At 40.2% G+C, this 19,618-nt stretch overlaps 1 protein-coding gene and 1 long non-coding RNA gene across 6 annotated transcripts in view; one reads left to right on the forward strand and one right to left on the reverse strand.

The window, feature by feature from the left end:
* Positions 1–19,618, forward strand: part of SAP130 (Sin3A associated protein 130) — a 92,530-nt gene that overhangs the window by 68,066 nt on the left and 4,846 nt on the right. The window lies entirely within an intron of this gene.
* Positions 15,789–19,618, reverse strand: part of LOC132013992 (uncharacterized) — a 62,644-nt gene continuing 58,814 nt past the window's right edge. The window contains exons 3-4 of the long non-coding RNA XR_009403180.1: positions 18,305–18,459; positions 15,789–16,031 (exon numbers count right to left, since the gene is read on the reverse strand). This is a non-coding gene — a long non-coding RNA (uncharacterized LOC132013992). The remainder of the gene's footprint in view (positions 16,032–18,304; positions 18,460–19,618) is intronic.

Below are 19,618 nucleotides of genomic sequence, written 5' to 3' on the forward strand. Positions count from 1 at the left end.
TAATCACAGTAGAATAGGAAGCTAGAATTATAATTTTCTAGTTTCCAAAAAACCCAAGTGACAGGATAACCTCTTTAGCCCCAGGTTGGTTGCACAAGAGCTGTATTAGATTATTATTCTTTCGACATAGTCCACATTAATCCCAAGGATGTCTGCCCTAGGAAGTTTATTTTCCAAAAGACCTTTGGTTTAACATATGTGAAGCTCTTGAAACAGTCCAGGGCAAGCGCTCAGTAAATGATTTTGTTGTTGTTTTGCTTGAGAATTACATATACTAATACATATAGAATATATGTTAGATGTGGTAGTATGTAGTCCTTGCACATATATATACTATATGTGTAGTAATACATATAGTAAAAATAACTGACAGTACTTTGCAAATATCTACAAGTATTTCTACTGATAGGCTTTAAGGATCATTAATCTCAGATATATTCATTGCACAGAGAAGTGTAAGTTTTCAGAGAATTGGTCACATTCCCCACTCCCTCACATGAATTCTACTTGGAAATTGCTCTGAGGGTTTCCTTGAAGCCTCAAGATGAGTCAGAGTTAGATGGTATTGTTTCATGTCTGTGAACAGGGGTGAGGGTTCTAGCATTTTACTCTCTGAATGCAAGTACCAAGATGGGTGCAATTGCAGTAGTTCTTCCTTGTGAGGTACCTTGACCTCTGAAAATAAGCTAGATTTCCAAAGGTCAAGGAGTGTTGTGCTTTGATGGAAGAAGGACATAGGCTTCACATTACAAGAATTTCTTATCATAGCAGGAGAGTGTTTTAAAGTATTGCCTGGTAACATTTAAGCCTTTCTGAAAAGTTGTTACCACTTTCTGGGACTCATTCTCCAAAAACTGTCTCAGGAAAGGTAGTGTGACAGCTGAAAGTATTGATACAAATAGTCTCTTGACTATTAAACTTTATTGATCTGCTTTGCCCAAGCTTTAAAGTCATGTTCATATAAGTATATCAAGATGGAATAGTGAAAATCGGTCAGGTAATTTTCATGGGAAGGAAAGAAAAGAGAAAAGGAAGAACAAAAAGTGCAGGAAATAAACAGCAAATAATAATATGGCAGACTCAGCCTTACATATCAGTACATACCCTAAATAGCCTGAACATACCAGTTAAAACACCATTTGGCAGAGTGGATCAACAAAAAAGATCCAGCTCCATTCGTTCTTTTAGAAACTCACTTCAGATTCAGTGACATAAGTAGATTGACAGTAACAGGATGGAAGTGATACATATATGAAGCAATAAACCAATGTCAAATGTCAAATCAGGTAGACTTCAGAGGAGAGAAAATTACTAGAGACAAAGAAGGACCATTACATACTAATAAAAAAAATGTACAGACAACAAAAATTTAGAGCTTCAGATTATATGAAACAAGAATAGGACAGCAAAAGGAGAAATAGGCAAATGAGCAGTGGTAGTTAGAACTTCAACGCCCTGCTCTCAGCAACTAGTAAATCTACTTGGCCAAAAATCAGCAAGGACTACATACTACCACATCTAACAGACCTTTATAGAACACTCCCAATAGGAGCAGAATACATACTATGTCAGGTACCTACAAAACATAGAAAAACCATATCCTGGATCATAAAATAAGCTTCAGTAAATTTAAAAGAATTGAAATCATACAGGGTATCTTCATTGACCAGAATGGAATCAAACTATAAACCAGTAAGAGAAAGAGAACAGAAAAATTCCTTGAGGTGGCGCCTGGGTAGCTCAGTGGGTTAAACCACTGCCTTCGGCTCAGGTCATGATCTCAGAGTCCTGGGATGGAGCCCCGCATCAGGCTCTCTGCTCAGCAGGGAGCCTGCTTCCTCCTCTCTCTCTGCCTGCCTCTCTGCCTGCTTGTGATCTCTCTCTGTCAAATAAATAAATCTTTAAAAAAAAAAAAAAAAAGAAAAGGAAAGAAAAGAAAGAAAAATTCCTTGAAAACACAAACTGCCAAAACTTAACCAGAAGCAAATAGACAATCTGGTTAGTCCCATAACCAATGAATAAATTGAACCCATAGTTTTGAAGCTTCCAAACAAATCTCTATTTTCAGATACTTTTAACTGGGAAATTCAACTAAATTTTTAAAGAGGAATCAACATCAGTTCTCTATAATCTCTTCTAAAATGTAGGAGGAAGCATTTACATATTGATTTTACGAAGCCAGTGTTTTCCGGACACAAAAATCAGACAAGGAGAGTACAAATATAGAAAACTAATTATCAGTACTCTTCATTAATACAGATCCAAAATTTTTAACAAAATGTTAGCAAATTAAAACAGCAACATAAATAGCCGTTTATACCTTGATTGAGTGGGGTTTGTGTCAGCTATGCAAGGCTGGGTCACCATTTGAAAATCAGTGACTCACCATTATTAACAAACTGTATTAATTTCCTAGGGCTGCTGTAACAGTACCACAAACTCAGTGGTCTAAAATTACAGATTTATACTCTTAGAGTTCTAGAGGCTAGATGTCCAAAATTGGTGTTTGCAGAATCGTGCTCTCTCTGAGGGCTGTAGAAAAGAATCCTTCCTTGCTTCATTTTAGCTTCTGCTACTTGCCAGCAGTCGTTAGTATTATTTGGCTTGTAACTATATCATTCCATTTTCTACCTCCATCATCACATAGCATTCTTTCCTGTGTCTCATCTCCTTCTCTACCTCTTACAAGGACATCCGTCATTCTTTATGGGCCCTCTCTAATTCAGCATGACTACTTCTTGACTCGATTACGTCTGCAAAGGCCCTATTCCCAAAGAAGGTCACCTTTATAGGTACAAGGGTTAGAACTTCAGCATGTCTTTTAAGGGGACACAGTTCAACCCCTAGCAAAAACTAAAGAAGAAAAACATAATGATATCAACTCATGCAGAAAAACTATTCGACAGAATTCAACACTTATTCATAATCTCTCCAAAACAGAGAAGGAAGACTTCCTTAACTTGATAAAGTCTTCAACAACCACAAGTAACAAATATACTTAACAATGAAAGACCAAATGCTTTCTACTCTAGCCAAAAGACCAGGCTGTTGTCTGGTCTCTCTCTCACTGCTCTTACTCAGCATTAGTACTGGAAGTTCTAAACACCATGTAAGTCAAGAAAGAGACTAAAGACTGTATGGGTTGGGTGGAAATAAATAAAAAACTGCCTCTATTTGCAAATGACATCACTGTCTATGTAAAAAATCTGAAGGATTCCACCAAAAAAAAAAAAAAAAACCAACTGGAACCAGTAAATGAGTTCAGCAAGATCACAGGATACAATGTTAGCACACAAAAATCAATTATAATTTTAGATACTTGGAATGAATTTGTGCAAAGTGATACTAAAAACATAATAGCACTTGCAGTTGATCCTCCAAAAAATGACCTATTTAGGTGTAAATCTAGCAAAACATTACAGGATATGTTTGCTGTAAACTACAAAATGCTGATGAAAGAGATCTGAATAAATGAAGAGCCATGCAATGTTCATGGATTTGAAACTCAACATAAAGATGTAAGTTTTCCCTAGATTGATCAATAGGGTTCATACAGCTCTATCAGACTCACAGAAAGGTTTTTATAGCCATAGTAAATCTTATTCTAAACCTTTTATGAAAGGTATAGAAAGTAGAATAGCTAAAATAATGTTGAAAAACAGGAAATAGTATTTTCTGATACTAACAGTTTATCTACAGTAGTTTAAATGGGCTGGTATTTGCAGAGGGATATACATATAGGTGACTGGAATGGAATGGAAAATGCAGAAATAGACCCACACAAATATGCTCAACTGATTTTTGGCCCAATGAAAAAAAATTCAGTGGAGGAAGGAGAGTCCTATTTTCAGCAAATGGTGCTAGACCTCCATAAAGTTTTTAAAAAGCCAAAGACCCTAACTTAATCCTCACACTTTATAGAGAAGTTAACTGAAAATGGGTAATGGATCTAAATATGAAATGTAAAACTGTTAAACTTCAGAAGAAAACCTAGGATAAAGTCTTCAGGACCTAGGGCATGGTGAACAGTTCTAGACACGTGGACAAAAAGACTGTCCACAAAAGGAAAGGAAAATACATTGGACTTAATAAAAAAACTTTTTATCTCTGAAAGACCCTGTTAGGAAGATGAAAAGATAAACTATAGACTGGGAGAAAATACTATCAAACCACATATCTCATAAAGGGCTTATATCTAGAAAATACGTATTAGGAACTTTCAACACTTAATAGTAAATATAAATAATAATCCAATTAGAAAATGGACAAAGACATGAAGAGACATTTCACCAAAGAGGGTAACTTAGATGGCATGCACAGTTGTTCAAGGGAATAGAAATTTCCAGTCCTTAAATGTGGTCTGCACATAGAGACTTTCTTAACAAAGTTTAATTTGGTGGGTGAAAGAGTAACTTTATAATGGATATGCCTGAATCTCACCACCTCAGCCAAATGCTCAAGGTCAATATGAATAGTGACAAGTCGTGTTAATAGTATACCGTCCTGTTCAAACTTAAGTGACTATCAATATACACTGCTATATGTGTAAGATGTTATATATATAAATTTGATAATAACTACAAATCAAGAACTGGTAATAGATATAAAGAGAAAGCAGTCGAAGCATATTACTAAAGAAAACCACTGAACTGTGAGAGAAAAGAGCAAGGAAGAAAGGAACAGAAAAAAACACAAAATCAACCATAAGTCAAGTAACAAGGGTTACCTGGGTGGCTCAGTCGATTGAGCATCAGACTCTTGATTTTGACTCGGTTCATGATCTCAGCGTTGTGAGATCAAGCATTAGTGTGGAGCCTTTGTGAGATTCTCCCTCTTTCTCTGCCCCTTTTCTCCCCCCGCCCTCATGTGCATGCTTTTGCTCTCTGAGAAGAAAAGGTAACAAAATGGCAGATGGATACCTATCAGTAATTACTTTGAATGTAAGTGGACTAAAACTTTCCAACCAAAAGACATAGGATAACAGAATAGATAAAAAAAAAACAAGACCTATCTGTATGCTCCCTATAGGAGACTCGTTTCAGACCTGAAGACACATGTAGATGGAAGGCAAAGGGATGGAAAGGCATTTATCATGGAAGTGGAAGTGAAAAGAAAACCAAAATAGTAAAAATACTTATATCAGACAAAATAGACTTTAAAACTGTAGGAAGAAAAAAAAACTGTAAGAAGAGACAAAGAAGGACACTAATCATAAAGGAAGCAATCCAACAAGAAGATAAAACAATTGTTAATACTTAAGCACCCTACATGGGAGCATGCAAATACATAAAGCAGCTAATAACAAACGTAAAAGAAATAGTTGGGAGCCTGGGTGGGTCAGTTGGTTGGGCGACTGCCTTCAGCTTAGGTCGTGATCCTGGAGTCCCAGGATCAAATACAACATCGGGCTCCCTACTCGTTGGGGAGTATGCTTCTCCCTCTGACCCTTTCCCCTGTCATGCTTGCTGTCTCTCTCTCTCTCTCTCTCCCTCTCTCTCTCTCTCTAAGTAAATAAATAAAATCTTTAAAAAAAAATAGTCAATAGTAATACAATAATAATAGGGGACTTTAACACCCCACTTATATCAATGATAAATCATCCAAACAGAAAGTCAACCAAGAAAACAGTGGCTTTGAATGACACAGTGGACCAGATGTATCTAATGGATATATTCAGAACATTCCATCCCAAAATAGTAGAATACACATTCTTTTCAAGCGCACATGGAACATTCTCCAGAATATATCACATGTCAGGTCACAAAGCAAGTCTCAACAAATTTTAAAAAATCAAAGTCATACCATGCATCTTTTCTAACCATAGCACTGTGGCTAGATATCAACCACAAGAAAAAATCTGGAGAAAACAGAAATATATGGACATTAAATAACATGCTACTAAACAATGAATGGGTCAACCAAGAAATGAAAGAGGAAATAAAAAAATGTATGGAAAAAATAAAAAATTTTAAAAAAGATGTATGGAGACAAATGAAAATGAAAACACAGTGATCTAAATCTTTGGGAAGCCTATAACAATATCAGCCAACCTCAAGAAGCAAGAAAAATCTCAAGTAAACAACCTAACCTTAAATCTGAAGGAGCTAGGAAAAGAAGAACAAACCCCAAACTAGTACAAGGAAGGAAATAAAGATTAGAGCAGAAATAATGAGATAGAAACTTTAAAAACAATAGAACAGATCTATAAAACCAGGAATTTGTTCTTTGAAGACATCAACAAAATTAATAAACCTTTAGCTAGACTTATCAAAAGAAGAAGAAAAGATTCAAACAAATGAAACGGGAGAACAACTGACACTACTGAAGTACAAAGGAATATAAGAAAATATTGTGAAAAATATGCCAATAAATTGTTTGATCTGGACAAAATGGATAAATTCCTAGAAACCTATAACTTTTCAATACTGAATTAGGAAAAAAATAGAAAATTTGAACAGACCAATTACCAGCAGTGAAATTGAATCAGTAATCAGAAAACTTCCATCAAATAAGTCCAGGAGCAGACAGCTCCACAGGTGAATTCTGCCAAACATTTAAAGAGTTAATACCCATTCTTTTCAAACTATTCCAAAAAACTGAAGAGGAAGGAAAGCTTCCAAGTTCATTCTGAGACCAGCATTACCCTGATACTGAAACCAGATAGAGACATCACAAAAAAAGAGAATTACAGGCCAGTATCTCTGATGAACATTAAGGCAAAACTCCTTGACAAAATATTAGCACTGAATCTAACAATATGTTTAAAAAATCATTTGCCACAATTAAATGGGATTTATTCCTGGGATACAAGGGTGGATCATTACTCACATGTTGATTGATTAATCAGCATGGTACATCGCATCAACAAGAGAAAGGAAAAAAGCCATATGATCATTTCAGTAGGTGCAGAAAAAGCATTTGACAAAGTACAACATCCATTCGTGGCTTAAAAAAATAGGCTTGCAGGAAACATATCTCAGCATATTTAAGGCCGTATCTCAAAAATCCACAGCTAACATCATACTAAGTTGTAAAAAACAGCTTTTCAGCAAAGATCAGAAACAAGACAAGGATGTTCACTTTCACCACTTTTATTCAACATAGTACTGGAAGTTCTAGCCACAGCAGTCAAACATGAAAAAGAAATAAAATGCATCCAAATTGGGAAGGAAGAAGGAAAACTTTTACTATTTATAAATGATACAATACTATATATAGAAAACCTGAAAGAGTCCACCAAAGAACTACTAGAACTCGTAAATGAATTCATTGAGGTTACAGGATACAAAATCAATATACAGAAATCTGTTGTGTTTCTATATACTGTCAAATAGCAGAAGGAGAAATTAAGAAAATGGTCCCCTTTACAAGTACCCCAGAAATAATAAGATGCCTAGGAATAAACTTAACCAAGGAAATGAAAGACCTACTCTGAAAACTATAGAACATTGATGAAAGAAATTGAATATTTCACAAATGGAAAGATACATGCTTATGGATTGGAAGAACAAATACTGTTAAAATGTCATTACTGCCCAGGGCAATCTACAGATTTCATACAGTCCCTATCAAAATGCCAATGGCATTTTTCATAGAACTAGAATAAATAATCCTAAAATGTGTATGGAACCACAAATGACCCTTAATAGCCAATGGAATCCTGAAGAAGAAAAACAAAACTAGAGGTGTTACAATTCCAAATTCTAAGATACAGTGCAAAACTGTAGTAATCAAAACAGTATTGTACTGGCATAAAAACAGACACAGAGGTTAGTGGAACAGACTAGAGAACCTAGACATAAACTCACAATCATATGGCCAATTAATCTTTGACAAAAGGAGGCAAGAATATGCAATGGGAAAAAGTCCTTTCAACAAATGGTATTGGGGAAAACTGGACAGCAACAGGCAAAAGGATGAACTGGACCACCTTCTTACACCATACACAAAAGTAAACTCAAAATGGATTAAGGACCTAAGTGTGAGACCTGAAACCATAAAAATCCCAGAGAATAGACAGTAATTTCTCTGACATCAGGCATAGCAATGTTTTTCTAAATAGGTCTCCAAAGGCAAGGGAAACAAAAGCAAAAATAAACTATTCTGACTTCATCAATTAAAAAAAACTTCTGCACAGCAAAGGAAACAATCAACAAAACTAAGACAGCCTACTGATTGGTAGAAGATAATTTGCAAATGACCTGTCTGATAAAGGGTTAGTGTCACTCTCGCCAGCAAGAACGACCAGGAGACCTCAGCGAAGCAAACTTTATTTCTGGGTAGCTGTTGGGATCTCCCCTTTCACCGCCCGCACATGTGTATATATACCAAAGTTGTACAACCAATCACTTGCAGCCACATAGATACAAGAGGCATTTTGGACTACTTCCTTAATCCTCAGTTCCGCCTACTGGCTCGCATCCAGCCGCCATCTTAATGGCGTGTTTACTTTCGGGCCCCGACATCTCCCCCTTTTCTTTTATATTAGGCATGCAAGGCAGGAGATCGTGCCTGTCTTAGGTTGTCAGCTGCCATGAACATGCTTACCCGTCATCGGATAATTCCCCCTGGTTGGAGAACTCCTGGCTTAGGTTGCTATGTGCATGCAGCCAATCTTACCCGTCATTGACTACCGATATAGCACTGCCAACCAGATTTGGGGAAATGTACCAGCTTCCAGTGCCATGCAAGCTTGTACTAGCGCCAACTGTTGTCTACGTTGTTGTTTACGTAATGATGCAAAATAGCGGAACATAAGGATCAAGGTCAGGAGTAGTCCAATTAATAGTGCACCCATACCGGCCCACTCTTTAGCAAACGAGAGTGATTGGTTTACAACAGATACCCAATCCCGTAATGGAGCTATGTCAATCTTAGTTGCATTAATAGTGAATATTTGTTGTCTTAACAATCTTGTCAACTTATAATATTGATTGGACCATGTCCCATTTAGGTGTCTGCTTAACTCTTTCGACAGATTAGCGGCAATAGAAAGGTCATTATAGGCCACGGAAGTTATGCAAAGTCCAGAAAGTGATTGGATGCATCCGGTCCTCAATAGTTTCTGGAGAATGTCCACTTGTTCCTGGATTAGACCTACTCGCTGATTGACGATCATAATACCGGCTTGAAGGTGGCCATTAATTAGTTCTTGTGTGGCGAGGGCTTCTGCAACTCCAGTAGTTAGGTTATTAAGAGTGGAGGCAGTCTGTACAGACGTGGTGAGAGCTACAGCCGCTGCAGTTGCTGCAGCTGCGGAGGCCGCTACAGCCACAATAATGGGTGCAGTGATCCCAAAGTCTCTTTTATGTCTTGAGAGCAATACAGGCAAATCATTAGGATTTACAGAAACGGGCATGGGAATGAAAGTAGGTATACAGAAGGGAGGATGGCGGACTCATTCGTCAGTGGCATGGGGAACGGCCAAGCTTTCACTATTGCCCATTGGTGCATCTGTTGAAGGGATGCTTGTGTCGCCAGGATCGCTATCAGGCCGAGCATCAGGACGGGGCGGGCCATGTTGATCGATTCTTCTAATCAGTCGTTCTGGGACCCAGATAGGCACTTGGGCATCCTGTGGAAAAAGACAAACAGAACCTCGGTGACATTTTAGGACCGGGTCAGGGCCTCTCCATTGGTCCGTGAGTATATCCTTCCACTTGCCTGGGCTAGAGTGCGTTCGGTAACCGCCGCATGCCTGTCGGCTGCAGATGTACCATTATGGTCCAAGGACAAAAAATTTAAAATGTAAAGGGTGAGAGATGTAAGATCACGGGGTGACTTGTAGTCATCCTCTATTTCCCCTTTTCTTATTTTTTGTAAGCATCGTTTGAAGGTGCCATTGGCGCATTCAATTATTCCTTGACCTTGTGGATTGTAGGGTATACCTATAGTATGGACTATACCAAATTGACTCAGGAATTGATGGATAGATTTTGATGTGTATGCAGGTCCATTATCTGTCTTTATTTGTTTTGGGATACCCCAACCTGCGAAGCATCGTAGGCAGTGTGTGATGACTTGTTTTGAATTCTCCCCCGTGAGGGGAGTAGCCATTATGATACCCGAATAAGTGTCCACTGATATATGTACGTACTTTTGTTGCCCGAATTCAGGTACATGTGTGACATCCATTTGCCACAGGTGATTAGCTTGAAGGCCTTTGGGATTTACCCCCAAGGAAGGCTGAGGGAGTAATGTGGCACAATACCCACAGGTCCTTACTATATCTCTTGCCTGTTCTTTGGTGATATGGAATCTATATCTTAAGCTATTAGAACTCACGTGCCATTTGCTATGGAACAGCTTCGCCTGTTCTAAGGTAGGGCCAATAAGTTGGAAACGACTATTGTAGTCTGCTAGAGCATTGCCCTCGGATAATGGTCCCGGTAGGCTCATATGGGCTCTGATGTGATCTATAAAAAATGGTTCAGTGCGCAGTTGCACAACCTCTTGTAGTTGCCTTAAGATCCATGGAATAGGTGAATCCCTTAAGGAGAGGATGGCTTTTTCAGTATTTTTTGTTGCATCTACCACGTATTGACTATCAGAAATAATATTTAGGGGAGTGTCTGAAAATCTTTGGAGCACTAGGAGCACTACTAGTAGCTCTACTTGTTGAGCCAACCTGGCAGGAACTATGACTGGGTTTACGATTCCATTTATGATATAAGCTCCTGTGCCCTCTTTACTTCCATCTGTAAAGACAGTAGAGGCTTCTTTTAGTGGTGTCGATCTACTAATTTTCGGTAGTATGAATTCAACACCCTTTGTGAATTCTAGAAGTGGGTGTGAAGGATAATGATTATCAAATTCTGTTGAGTAAGAGGTGGTCAGTATCGCCCAATCATCTAAGGTAGCACATAGTAGGCAAATCTGTTCCTTAGTATACGGCTCGATGCAATTGTCAGGTATGATTCCAAGAGTAGAAATACAACCAGTGATCAATTTGTTAGCTAGCATGGCTACTGCAACTGGATATGTTGTGATTATCCGAGGAAGAGTGTTTGGGAAGTACAGCCATTGTAAGGGCCCACCTTGCCATAGCACTCCAGTAGGTGAAGAAGGGGATGGAATCACTATGGCTTGGACTATCTGGCTAGGATCACATCTATCTGCTGAAGTCAAGGCAAGTCTGTCCTCCACGATTTTCAAAGCCTGTTTCGCCTCCAGAGTAAGGCTCCTAGGAGAGTCTAGACGGGCATCACCCTTCAGAATATCAAACAATGGTTGTAATTCTCCTGTAGTTATTTTCAGTTAGGGTCGGATCCAATTTATGTCCCCCAATAACTTTTGGAAATCATTGAGTGTTTGTAATTTGTCAGTTCTAATGGAGGCTTTTGAAGCTTTTACCATGGTATTGTATAGTTTCATGCCTAAATAGTCTTTGATGTTGGAAGCCTGTATCTTTTCGGGGGCTATAATTAACCCCCATGAATTTAGCTCTTTTTGTAACATTATTAAGGCTTCCGAAACTGTAGTAGAGTCAGATCCACACAACAATATGTCATCCATGTAATGGTAACACATTAAATCAGGGTAAGTCTCTCTAATAGGCTGTATGGCTTTAGAAACATATAATTGACACATAGTGGGGCTATAATATAGCCATGCCCTGAGGGAGGACAGTCCACTCATATCTTTGGTCAGGCTTTGCATGATTAATACAAGGTAGGGTAAAGGCAAATTTAATTGTATCCTCAGGATGCAGAGGGATAGAGAAAAAGCAATCTTTTATGTCAACCACTATTGATGGCCAGTTTCTCGGTAAGGCGGCTATCATGGGTAATCCCAGCTGTATTGGTCCCATGTTCTGCATTTGCTTATTAATTTCTCTAAGATCATGTAAAAGTCTCCATTTACCAGATTTCTTTTTAATAACAAAGATAGGTGTATTCCAAGGTGAGGTAGAAGGTTTTATATGGCCCGCCTCTAACTGTCCCTGTACCAGGGCTTTAGCAGCCGATAGTTTTTCATTAGTAATTGGCTACTGAGGCACCCAGCAGGGCGTATCTGTCTTCCACGTTATTTTCATTGCCTCAGTGGCCCTTACCGAAAACCCAGGCCTTGCCCCTTATATTCTGAGGTGAAAGGGATGGTGTCTATTTTACCTTGCTCCTGTTTCCCTAACCCTTTTCCTGGTGTGTATCCCATTTTCTGCATCATAGCTATTGGGGGCTGTATATAGTTTCAGTTGTCAGGCGGACGTTCATCTGTTCCAAAACGTCTCGTCCCCAGAGGGAAATAGGAATATTGCAGACATAGGGCTGAAAAGTTCCCCTGTGGCCTTCGTCATCCTCCCACTCAAGGGTAGCTGCGCTTTGATCAGGACTTTGAGCGATTCCTAAACCCCTGAGTGTTTGTTTTCCTTGTGTTAGGGGCCATCTCGGAGGCCACTCTTGTTGGCTGATGATGCTCTTATCGGCACCCGTATCCAGTAACCCTAAAAATTTTCTTCCTTGCACCTTGAGGGTAATTATGGGCCTATCAGTCATATCCAGGGTCAGGCATGTTAGGTAAACTCCCGTAGACCCCAAACCTCCCGTACCTCTTTCTTTTCCTTTACTGGGAAGGGCTTCATGATGGCTAGGGAGTATGAGAAGTTTAGCTATCCAATCTCATGGGCTAATTGCAGTAACTCCCCTTGGGGAAGACACCAGTATCTTGATCTCTCCCTCATAATCTGAATCTATTACCCCAGGGTGAACTATCAGACCTTTGAGATAAGTGGAGCTTCGGCCAAGTAATAAACCTACAGTACCATGAGGGGGGCCCCCTCTTAGATTGGAGGCTAATGCTTGAATGCCCATCTCCTGTGTTAGGACCATTCGGGCGGCTGCTCTGATATCGAGCCCTGCTGATCCAGAGGTTGTGCGCCTTTCTCCAAGGGAGGATACCATGTCCTGGGCATTTGCGTTAGCGCCCCATAAATTTGTGTCGGGCCCCGGAGCGCAGGGCCCTGCTTCCCGTTTTTTGAGTCATTGGATTGAATTCAGTTATTCGGTGGCAGGGGATTTCCTTGAATATCTTTCTGGGACCTACATTCATTAGCCCAATGATTCCCTTTACAACAACGAGGGCACAACCCAGGTGCGGGCTTGACTGGTCTAGGAGATCCTTTACCCTCTGGACAATCCCTCTTAAGATGACCGTCCCTTCCACAAAGGAAACAAGCCTTGGAAGAACTCCAGGTTCCTCCACTGAAACTTCTTATCCCTTGGGCTACTGCTGCTGCCATAACTTGGCCCTGAACAACTGTATCAGTGATGCCTCGACACACTTTGATATACGTAGTCAGGTCCTTAGACTTCCAAGGGTGGATAGCCTCTCTACACCATTTATTTGCTTGTTCATGGGCTAATTGTTTAACAAGGGGCATTGCTTGATCCACATCCCCAAATATGCGCCTTGCTACTTGGAGCAGACGATCTACAAAGTCAGCATAGGGTTCATTAGGCCCCTGCAACACCTTGGAAAGTTGTCCCTGCAAATCGCCAGAACCCTGTATGGTCTTCCAAGCCCTAGTGGCTGCAGCTGCTATCTGTACATACACCCCTGGGGGGTACCCAATCTGATTGTTTTGTCCCACAAATTGACCTCCCATGAGCATGTCAATATTCCAGTGGGGATTCCCTGACATGGCATTACGCCGGGCAGTTTTTGAGCTACACTCTTGCAAAGCAGTTTTCCATATCAAGTATTGTCCACCAGACAGAGTTGCTTTTGCCATGTTAGTCCAATCGTCTGGGGTAAGGTTCATGCTACCAACTGCTTCCGAAAGTGAAAGTGTTTAAGCAGCCTGTGGCCCATAAGTAGTGACTGCTTCCTTAAACTGTTTAATAAGTTTGAAGTCTAGTGGTTGATGAAACCTCTGTTGATTTTGATCTTCTAACACTGGGTATACAAGAGGGGAGGGTTTAGTAAAGTCCATAATGTCCCTCCATCCTGCATTTCTATATTCTGGACAACCGCATGCCCCTCGAGAGCATGAAGTGTTATATGGTGGCGGCCATTCTGCAGGTGGCGCTATAAGCCTACATTCAGGGGTAGGAATTCTTGACCTGACAGAGGGCGCTAGGGAGTCATATTTTTTCCCAGCTTCTTTGTATATCCTTCCCTTTAAAGGTTCGTTAGGGACTTCCTCTTTTAATTTTAAGTGCGTCATGGCTTCCCCAAGCTCATCTTCAGAGGAGCTCTCCTCTGAACTTTCTCCCCCTCTGCTAGATCCTGCCTTAGAGGCTTCTCTGACCTGCTCCATCACCTCAACACCTTCCTCGATAACATTTTTAACTGTTTTATGGTTAGAGTCTAAACAGGAGCGTACTAGCTTCCAAATAGCCATCATACCTAGCAGCAGTGGCTCTTGTCGGTCCCACTTACGTAGTTCTTCCCCCAAATGTTCCCATTGAGGAATATTAAGAAGTCCTTCCTCTACAAACCAAGGACATAGTTCCTCAACCTTTTCCAAGAACTGCCGAGCTGCTTTCATTTTTAGCGGAGTGCCGTTAGCCTTAAGCACTTCCGTCAGTAATCCCTCCATCTTAGTAAACTTTGATCCCATTATTTCTCGTTCTATGCCTAGGAACCCTTTTACTTCTCGTCCTATACTTAGGAACTTTCTTACTTCTCGTCCTATACTTAGGAACTTTCTTATCTGAAATTTTGTGCGCACTTACCGGATCATTGCATTCACTGAGAACTCCTCGGTTTCCGAGGGTTCCCGGGTTTCAGCACCACTTGTCGCTCTCGCCAGCAAGAACGACCAGGAGACCTCAGCGAAGCAAGCTTTATTTCTGGGTAGCTGTTGGGATCTCCCCTTTCACCGCCCGCACATGTGTATATATACCAAAGTTGTACAACCAATCACTTGCAGCCACATAGATACAAGAGGCATTTTGGACTACTTCCTTAATCCTCAGTTCCGCCTACTGGCTTGCATCCAGCCGCCATCTTAATGGCGTGTTTACTTTCGGGCACCAACAGGTTAGTATCCAAAATACATAAAGAACTTCTATAATTTGGGCACCTGTGTGGCTCATTTGGTTAAGTGTCTGCCTTCAGCTCAGGTCATAATCCCAGGGTCCTAGGATCAAGCCCTACACTGGGCTCTGCTCAGCAGGGAATCTGCTTCTCCATCCCCCTACTGCTCTGCCTGCTTGTGCTCTCTTTCTGTCAAATAAGTAAATAAAATCTTTAAAAAGAAAAACAAAAAACCACAACTCAACACCAGAAAACCCCAAATAATCAAAATTTAAAATAGCCAGAAGACATCAAGAGGCATTTCTCCAAAGAAGACATCCAGATGGCCAAAAGACACAGGAAAAGATGCTCAGCATCAGTCATCATCAGGGAAACACAAATCAAAACCACAATGAGATATCACCTCACACCTGTCAGAATGGCTGAAATCAAAAACAAAAGAAACAAGTATTGGCAAGGATGTAGAGAAAAAGGAACACTGATACACTTGATAGAAATGCAAACTGATGCAGCTGTTGTGAAAAACAATATGGAGGCGCCTTAAAAAATTAAAAATGGAATTACCACATGATCTAGTAATTCCACTACTGGGCATTTACCCAAAGAATTTGAAAACACTGGTTTGAGGAGATATATGCACCCCTGTGTTTATTGCAGTATTATTTACAATAGCCAAGCTATGGAAGCAACCCAAGTGTCCATTGAGAAATGAATGGATAAAAAAGATGTGATAGATATACAAAAAGGAATATTCCTCAGCCATAAAAATGAATGAAATCTTGCCATTTGCAACAACCTGGACAGATCTAGAGGGTATATAATGCTAAGTGAAATAATTCAGAGAATGACAAATTCCATATGATTTCACTCATGGGGAATTTAAAAAACAAAGAAAAAAGGGGGACAGACCAAGAAATAGAGAACAAACTGATGGTTACCAGAGGGGAGATAGTTAGGGGCCAGAGGTGAAATAGATGAACAGAATTAAGAGTACACTTACTGTGATCAGCATTGAGTGATGTACAAAGTTGTTGAATCACTATACCATACACCTGAAAGTTGTGTATAACGCTGTATGTTAATTATACTGGAATTTTTTAAAAAATAATATATACCCATCCATGTTCTGTGATTGCATTGGCACTTTCCTCTGTGTCTCTTCTCATAACTACATTCTAATCTTGAGAGAAGTATCAGACATCCAAATAAAAGGGCACCCTGCGAAATTATTTGACCGGTAGTCTTCAAAACTGTCAAGGCCATTAGAAGCAAGGACTAGCTGAGAAACCATCAAGCCAAAAGTTGTCTAAGGAGGCATAACAAGTAAAATGTACTGCTGTATTTTCACTGGGTCCTGAACCATAAAATTTATTTTTTTTAAATGTTTAACATCATTAGCCATTAAAGAAATTAAAATTGAGATGTTACTACACACCTATGAAAACAGTTGAAACAAAAAATACTAATAATGCTAAATGCTGATGAGGATGCAAAGAAACTAGATTTTGTGTACATTTCTTTAAGCACTTGGACCTGTAGTCACACTGCCTTCTGGCATCCCTTGTTTCTCCTTAAAAGTCAATTGTTGATTCTGTGAGGTTGTTGCATTTCTCATACTTGGAGATCCTGGAGTTTCTTGATATTTGGGTTATTGTTTTACAATAAATTGGGGACATTTCAGCCATTTTTTTTTCTTTGAATATTTCTTCTTTCCCTCTTCTGGTACTCCCATTACCCATGTGTGGAGGCTTTTAAAAGTGTCTCTCATTTCTCTGAGGCCCTGCTTATTTTTTTCATTCCTTTTACTGTGTTCTTCAGCTTGACTAATTCTCTTGTACCAGTTTCCATCTACTATTGTGTTCCTCTAAGGGAATTTTTTTTTAAGTATTTATTGTACTTTTTAATCCAAGAATTTCCATTTTGGTCTTTTTATAATTTCTACCTCTTTATTGATTTCTCTACTTCAGTTTGACAGGATCATCATACCCTCCATCGTCACTCCTACATCCCTTCCATTCAATGAATTTATTTATAAAAGCTGCTGTGAAATTTTTTCTGGTAAATTTGACATCTGGTCTCTCTTATAAGCAGTTTCTTTTGCCTGCTTTTTTCCCCCAAGTATGGGTCACACTTTATTATTTTTTGCATGCCTCATAATTTTTTGTTGGAAGCTAGATATTCTAGATAACTCTGGATACTGGTCTCCTCACCCAACACCAGGCTTGTTATTGTTACTTGCTTGTTCATTTGTGTAGTGACTGGTTAGATTATTTTAGTGAAGTCACATCACCTCCACCACCAGGTGTGTTAAGCCTTCGATGTTGCTCCTCGGGGAGGTATAGCTTCAGGTATGCCGGTAGTCATCCTGAGATGACTGGGGCACTGGTAGAGCTCTCGCCCACTCTTTCCCTAACCACACCTAGCTGATCAGCCCCACTAACTGTGTGTTATTTGCTCTACCAGAAAATAGTACTGGGTTGGGGCACCTGGGTGGCTCAGTGGGTTAAAGCCTCTGCCTTCGGCTCAGGTTATGATCCCAGGGTTCTGGGATCGAGCCCCACATTGGGCTCTCTGCTCAGCAGGGAGCCTGCTTCCTCCCCTCTCTCTGCCTGCTTCTCTGCCTACTTGTGATCTCTGTCTGTCAAATAAATAAATAAAATCTTTAAAAAAAAAAAGAAAGAAAGAAAGAAAATAGTACTGGAATGTACTCTGGGACACAAATTACATTCCCCTGCAAACTATTCCAGTCAAATCATAGCTCCTTTCAGAGTAGTTCCTGAGGTTAGTGTGTGCTATTTGTTCTGCCCCCAAGAGGACTTCTCTCAGTCATCTTATTCTTTGTTCTCTCCTACAAACTAGTCAGCCCACAGTCTAGGCTGTGTCTTCCTTTGACATACAAATCTCCCAGTTGCCTTTCATTACAATCTCCACTACTCTTGGGAGCACCTTTAGGTTTCACCTTCATAGTCTGTGGCAAATGGAGTCACTTCCTTTAGGATAAGATTAGAAGCTATCTATTGGGTGGGCTGTTTCTCCCCCAGACAGAATCTCTGAGCTAGACCTCTGGAGGTGGGGTAAAGACGATGGCAACTTTCTCTCCAAGTAACACCTCACTCTAGGAGGCGAGCAACAAGTGGAGGAGAAGAGGAATGAACAGCCTGGGATCCTCTTGGCTCACCTCTTCTAGGATGAAATCACCACTTCACAAAGCAGGAGAAGGGCTCCCAGGGCCCAGTGTTCTCAGCACACTTTGCCCTAAGGTACAGTCTCCATTCTAGACTAGGAACTGAACAGAATAAGGCCCCTGCATCTCAGTTGTACTCACCTAGGACTTAGCCTGAGCAGCAGGGAGCGGGGAGCAGGATGGGCAATGCTGATGACCTGCCCCTCCTGGAAGATAGCCTTCCACCTGGTAGGTAGAGGAGATGGAACCCCATGTTCTGGGCTGCAGCAGTCTGCGTGGAGATCTATCTCACTCAGCTGGGAGAAGAAAAAGGGAATGGTCTTGGTTCAGATAACATGGATACACTGTTCTTACCACAGATTTTCTTGATTAGATACTGCATGAGTAGATTTTCTGTTTTCCCTTAGGAGCCTTTCCATGGGTCTAAATAGTTCTTTTTAAAATTTTCACCAGTTTCCCTAGAGAGCAGGTTAGCAGAGCACTGTCATACCACAGGTCAGTTGTCTCTCATACTTTGCTGAGCTAGCTGCTCTGGAAAACAGTTTGGTAGTTTCATAAAAACTAGAATGTACACTTACCATATGACCTAACAGTTACACTCCTGGGCATTTATCCCAGAAAAATCAAAACCTGTGTCCCCACAAATATCGGTACACAGCTGTTCATAGCAACTTTTTTTGGAATAGACAGAAACTCGAACATATCTTGTATATCTTTTGTGGAGAAATATCTGTTTACGGGTGCCTGGGTGGCTCAGTCATTAAGCATCTGCCTTCAGTTCAGGTCATGATCCCAGGGTCCTGGTCCGTTGAGCCCCACATTGGTCTCCCCACTCTGCGGGAAGCCTGCTTCTCCTTCTCCCACTCCCCCTGCTTGCGTTCTCTCTTCCGTTGCCTCTCTGTCTCTGTGTCAAATAAATAAGTAAATAAGATCTTATTAAAAAAAATATATATATGGGGGCACCTGGGTGGCTCAGTGGGTTAAAGCCTCTGCCTTCAGCTCAGGTCATGATCCCAGGGTCCTGGGATCGAGCCCCGCATCAGGGCTCTCTGCTCAGCAGGGAGCCTGCTTCCTCCTCTCTCTCTCTCTGCCTGCCTCTCTGCCTACTTGTAATCTCTGCCTGCCAAATAAATAAATAAAATCTTTTAAAAAAAAATGTGTATGTATATATATGTATGTATGTATGTATCTTCAGATGTTTTGCCCTTTTAATTGGTTTCTTTTTATTATTGAGCTATAGGAATTTTTCATATGTTCTACGTATGAGTCTCTTATGAGATATATCCTTGTACCATCTTTGCAACTTCCTCTGAATCTATAATTAGTTCAAACTAGAGTTTTTTCAAATGTTTAAAATGAAGTACACTTGTACATCTGAAACTGGTGAAATCTGAATAGTCAGACTGCATCATCATCACGGTTGTGGTATTATATTGTAGGATAATAAGATGCTGC

This window comes from Mustela nigripes, chromosome 3, assembly GCF_022355385.1.
Source record: "Mustela nigripes isolate SB6536 chromosome 3, MUSNIG.SB6536, whole genome shotgun sequence".
Lineage (NCBI taxonomy): Eukaryota > Metazoa > Chordata > Mammalia > Carnivora > Mustelidae > Mustela > Mustela nigripes.